This window comes from Triticum aestivum, chromosome 5D, assembly GCF_018294505.1.
Source record: "Triticum aestivum cultivar Chinese Spring chromosome 5D, IWGSC CS RefSeq v2.1, whole genome shotgun sequence".
NCBI classification, from domain to species: Eukaryota; Viridiplantae; Streptophyta; class Magnoliopsida; order Poales; family Poaceae; genus Triticum; species Triticum aestivum.
The window spans coordinates 196,122,165-196,128,164 of NC_057808.1; the positions used below are offsets into that span (position 1 = coordinate 196,122,165).

Here is a 6,000-nt window from a genome sequence, read left to right on the forward strand (position 1 = left end):
AAAGAAAAACCATCAAGATTAGCTACGAAAAAAGCCTTCCAACATGGCCAGTGCCCCAGGATCCTCTTCGCGCCCCCATGGCCCTCAAGAGGGTGATTGGCATTGTTGCTTAGTGCCTCATCTTCAACTGAGTCGACTCCAGACGCAGGGCTATCTTCCCCTTGCAGATCTGGTCTCCGTTCGAGCGGGATTGGCCTCAATCGACAACGAGGTGATGGCTGAGAACTTCCCCAATCCCAATAAGGAGGAGAGAGTGTGCTTCGTCCCATTCCTGTTGTGGGGCCTAGGATTTTCAATCCATCCCTTCCTTAGGGTCCTATTGGAATTTTACGGCATTCAACTGCACAACCTTACCCCAGGTTCGATTCTGCACATCTCAGGTTTTGTTGCCCTTTGCGAACTGTTCTTAGGCCTCGAGGCCCATTTTGAACTATGGAGGAAGTTCTTTTGCCTCGTTCCCCGCCATCTAGGAGGCTCCCTATTTGAAGTGGGTGGTGCCGAAGTGTGGCGTATAGCCGAATTCGGATACCTCATAGGAACTCCCAAAGAGGTATACCCACAGTGGTCTTCGAAATGGTTCTACATGGATGACATCCCACTGCCGGACCCAGTTTGGTGCGGCCTTCCTGAATTTTCCAGCGCTCCTTTAAAGAAGCGCTTCAACTGGCATCCTCGAAGTCCCAAGGAGGAAGACAGTACGGAAATAAAAAGGTTGGTTAGCAAGGTCAGATTGCTAGCCCATACTGAGCTCTCAATAATCGAGGTTATGGCTATTGCAATAAATAGGTGCGTCCAGCAGCTCCAATCCAGAGTAACTCCCTTATGGTGTTACAACGGAGAAGATGACGCGCCCCATTATAGACGCAAGGGTCTGGATACGCCTGCCGAACTGGCCACAATCTTGGCCGATCTGTATAAGGGTGAAAAAGAAGATCTCCTCCGCTTAAACTGCCGGGAAGGCTATTCCATGTACAACCCTATTGAATGGGTAAGATTTTGATTATCCGTGTTGCTTTATTGCTGTCACGGCATGCTAATCCAATTTGTTCTTTGCTAAAACAGTCATGGCAGAAGATGATCGAGGACGTTCAGTGTCCTGCTCCCCAGCCAGAGGATCATAATCGCGAGGGAGACCCTGGCTTTCGCGAGGATCCGGATATTTACATAGAGTTTGATGATGGGGTATTTTACCAAGCGAGCCTTGACGGCTCGGAAGTGGCTATCACCGCCGACTACCCCCGCCTCTATCCCTTCTGCATCATAAGTATTCGGAGGGCTCTTAAAAGGAAATCCCTACTTGCACCTTTGTCCATTATACTGATCCAGATTTTAATAGGATCAGTGCTCGGCAGACTGTACCTCCTCAAGGGCGGCCCCTACGCAGGGTAGTTGTTCAAAACAAAAGGGAATTGGAAGCGCTGCAGAAACCTCATCGTCCTCCAAGAGGTATGTCTGCTTAATACATGCCTGGGCACAAGTCCGGATTGTTTAAAGTCTCTCTTTATCCTTGATGTCAGGAGAAACACGCGTCCGACGGTGGGAAAACGCCCTCTTAGCCGAATGTCCGCCAGTCCGGTGCCAGACTCTTCAACTAGGACGAGAGCCGATGCAATGCCCGTTTCGCCGCCTCATGAGGATTCACACGACGTATCTGTCATGAATTCCGAAGTGGAGAGCGTGATGAATCACCGTTGATTGAAAGAGGGCATGCGCGCTCCAGCCTTTTCCGAGCAAGTGCTTACTCCACTCAGCTTGGTGGATGCATATATCCGGGCTGCCCGAGACGGACTTGCCAGAGTCACTCAGTTGTTCTCAAAGGATATACAGGTACAAGTTTATGCAATTTTTATAGTTGTATGCCAGTAGCCCCCAAGACTTGAAGCGGTGAGGCAAACCGATTTAAGGATCGATATGACCCGCAGGTTCTCAAAGAGAAGAATACTGCGCTATCCCAGGAGCTGAAGAAAAATCAGACGCAGCTAAACACCGTCACTGCCGAATTGGCAGAAATGAAAAAGGATGCAATGAGTGCGTCCGGGAAGAAAAAACACGAGGAGGAAAAAGACAAATAATCCAAAGAGATAGAGAGCTTAAAGGCTCAGTTATCGGCCGCTCGGAAAGAAAATGAGAAGCTGAAGGGCGGCATGTTCGGTGTGTCTTCCTTTCTTTTTTTTAAACCACCCTAGGAGCTTGTGTCTAGTCCATAATTCGGAACTTCATGACTCTATTACTGCAGGTCTATTAACTGGCCGGCCGGAAGAAGAAGTATTCGGATTTCAAGGCGACGTGCTGAAGGAACTGTCCATGGTACATGCTCGGGCCCGGAAAGTCATGAGGAGTATGGTCAAGGCATTATGGCCAGCCGATAACCCTCCAGAAAGTATGGAGGGCTTGGCAAACCTGTTCAGAGGTGCCCAGTGCCGGTTTGAGCTATGGAAGACATCCGCTGCCGTGAAGGCGCACGAGAAGCCTGGGCCATGGTGAAAATAGGTTTCATCAAGCTAGATCCCAATCATACGGCCCGAGTGGGACCACAAGGACCAGACGGGAAGGAAATTCCAGTGAATTTGGTATATGACCAAGTAATGATAGTTGCGAAGTACTCACAGGAAGACTGTATGTTAGACAGTCTTATAGATGGAATAGACAAGGAATAGGTATCTGATTTGATGTATTAATGTACGTTATGATCAACCTGTACCTTTATCCGAACATGTGAAAAGTTTGTCATCGCAGGCTTTCGGCTTTAACCTCCAAACTAAAATGGTGGAGTGTTTTCGGATACTATTCGGAAAGAAAAAGAAGCATTCACAATGTCCGGAAACCAAGCAACCCAGTCACTGTGCTCGAATAGACAAAAAAATTAGTTCGAGATGTATGTTATGTTACATATGTAAGAAACAGCTTCCAAGGAAAATAGTTCTGTTAAGGGTTCCTATCCTTGGGTTGGCATGCTGTAATTATGCGTGCCGGGGCGTTGGTCCGCAATACGGAAAAAGTGCCTCGCGGTGTTAGAGTGGTTACAATAATGTAACAATCTGTCATTTGATTGCCGACCAATTATTCTCTTAAGAATGCTAGCTTTCGGCTTCACCTGTCTGAGGTACATGTCCGGATGACCCGGTTGTAACAATCGCAGAGGTGCTCCCTTCATGCCCTAGCCGAACAATCGGGAACGTAGGGCATAAACACAGGGGCAAGGCAACCCAGCTTGGCACAAACTTAAGTCATAGAGGTGCATATAATGGAAAAAGGGCGTATATGAGCAAATTACACATACATTGTGAGCTCCAGGCTCGGAATAAAAATAAGCTTCGATTAAAGAAGCCCCCAGTCATGGTGGGGTGTATACATTTTAGGATGTGTACCCCTCAAGTGTTCGGCTTATCCGAACACATCCTGAAAATCGTATAAAAACGAGAAAAAAAAACAAAATGAAGAGGAGAAAAAGGAACGAAAAAGAAGTATGGCCAAACTTATGCGTAGAATCTTCGGAGCCGAGCAGCGTTCCATGGATTTGGCTCTAGGCGATTATCCGATGCATTACGAAGGAGATAGGATCCTCTTGTGAGAACTTCATCTATAATGAAGGGACCCTCCCATTTTGGTTTGAGCTTGTCCTTCTTCTTCTCTGGGAGGCGTAAAACGAGTTCACCGACATTATAAGTCTTGGCCCGCACTTCTCTGCTTTGGTATCTCCGAGCTTGTTGTTGATAGAATGCGGAGAGCTTTTGCAATATCGCACTCCTCCTCCAGGCCGTCTAGGTCATCCTGCTGATCGAGCTCGGCTTCTCTCTCTTCATACATGCGCACTCGAGGTGAGTCATGAATAATGTCGCAGGGCAAGACAGCCTCTGCGCTGTACACCATGAAAAAGGGTGTGTATCCGGTCGTGCGATTGGGTGTGGTCCGCACTCCCCAGAGTACGTAATCAAGTTCCTCGACCCAGTGTTTATCCGACTCCTGTAGGGATCGCACTAGTCTAGATTTGATGCCGCTCATTATCAGGCCATTAGCCTGTTTGACCTGACCGTTTGATTGAGGGTGATATACGGAGGAATAATCGAGCTTAATGCCCAGGTTAGCGCACCAATTTTGCACCTCATCGGCTGTGAAGTTGGAGCCATTGTCTGTAATGATGCTGTGCGGGACACCATAACAGTGTACAACGCCGGATATGAAGTCGATCACCGACCCAGCTTCAGCCATTTTTACAGGTTTGGCCTCTATCCACTTGGTGAATTTATCCACCATAACCAGCAAATATTTCTTCTTATGGCTTCCCCCTTTAAGGGGTCCGACCATATCTAGCCCCCAGGCCGCAAAAGGCCAAGTAATGGGGATTGTTCTTAGGGCAGTGGGCGGCATATGACTTTGATTGGCGAAAAGCTGACATCCTACACAACGCTGTACAAGGGCCTGTGCATTTGCTCGGGCCGTTGGCCAAAATAAAACTGTATGGAAGGCCTTACTTACGAGGGCCCCAGCTGCGGCGTGATGGCCACTGAGACCAGCATGTATTTCGGCCAAGAGCTGCCGTCCCTCCTCTTCGGAGATACACCTTTGAAGAACTCCAGTAGTAATTTTCTTGTAGAGTTCTCCTTCGTGAACTTTGTAGGCTTTAGAGAGTCAAACTATGCGACGGGCCTCATTCTGGTCATTAGGGACTCCTGCCTATTAAGGTAGGCTGGGAAGGGGTTCGGTCCATGGAGCAATGACAGCCATGATTACATGGGTGGAAGGTGTCATTTCGGTGCCTGAGCCCCCGATGATATTAGAATTGTGTTCGGCATCTGGGGGTATGATCGGCTCCGGACTAGTATTGCCGCTCTCGTCCTGCCATACCACAAATTGCTTGAAGAGCCTTTCCACAAAGGTGTTAGGTTGGACAGGGTCGCGTTTAGCGCCCATTCGAGCAAGGATGTCCACTGCCTAATTATTGTCTCGAGCAACATGATGAAACTCGAGCCCCTCAAACCGAGCTGATATTTTGTGTATGGCGTTTTGATGTCCCGCCATCTTTCGTTCTTTTGCATCAAATTCTCCATTTATTTGGGACATTGCAAGGTTCGAATCCCCACGCACCTCGAGGCATTGTATGCCCATAGAAACATCCATTCAGAGACCATGTAGTAGTGCCTCATATTCGGCCGCGTTGTTGGAGTCCGTATACATGATATGTAATACATAGCGGTCCGTGTCCCCTGTAGGGGGTGTAAGGATGACACCAGCCCCCAATCCAGCTAACATTTTAGAGTCGTCGAAGTACATCACCCAGTTGGAGTATGTGTTGTACTCTTTAGGGAGTTCGGCTTCTGTCCATTCGGTGACAAAGTCGGCCAACACCTGAGATTTAATAGCTCAGTGTGGCTTGTATGTTATTTCAAATGGTAAGAGCTCAATGGCCCATTTGGCTATGCGGCCGGTGGCGTCCCGATTATTTATGATGTCATTGAGTGGTACTTCGGACGCCACAATGATCGAACACTCTTGAAAGTTGTGCCGCATCTTTCGGGATGCCATGAAGACCGCATACGCTATCTTTTGATAGTGTGGGTATCAAGATTTGCATGGTGTCAGGACCGCCGATACATAGTACACTAGTTTATGGCGTGGGAATTTGTGTCCCTCTTCCTCTCGTTCGACGACGAGTACGGCGCTCACCACCCGGTGAGTCGCAGATATGTAGAGCAACATAGGTTCGCCAACACTTGGTGCGGCAAGGATTGAGTTGCTTGCTAACAAAGTTTTTATTTCTTCCAATCCGGATGTAGCTGCATTCGTCCATTCAAAGTGGTCGGTGCATCGGAGCAGTCGATGAAGTGGCAGCACATTTTCTCCTAATCTGGAGATAAAGCGGCTTAAGGCTACCACGCACCCAGCTAGTTTTTGGACCTGCTTTAAGTCTGTTGGCGTTGCCAATTGTAACAAGGCTTGGATTTTGGCTGGGTTCGCTTCGATTCCTCTATTGGAAACGATGAACCCGTGTAGTTTTCCGGT

At 48.3% G+C, this 6,000-nt stretch overlaps 1 pseudogene; it reads left to right on the plus strand.

Moving 5' to 3' along the window:
* Positions 1 to 1,389, plus strand: part of LOC123120405 (uncharacterized) — an 84,262-nt pseudogene extending 82,873 nt beyond the window's left edge.
* The last annotated feature ends 4,611 nt before the right edge of the window (positions 1,390 to 6,000 follow it).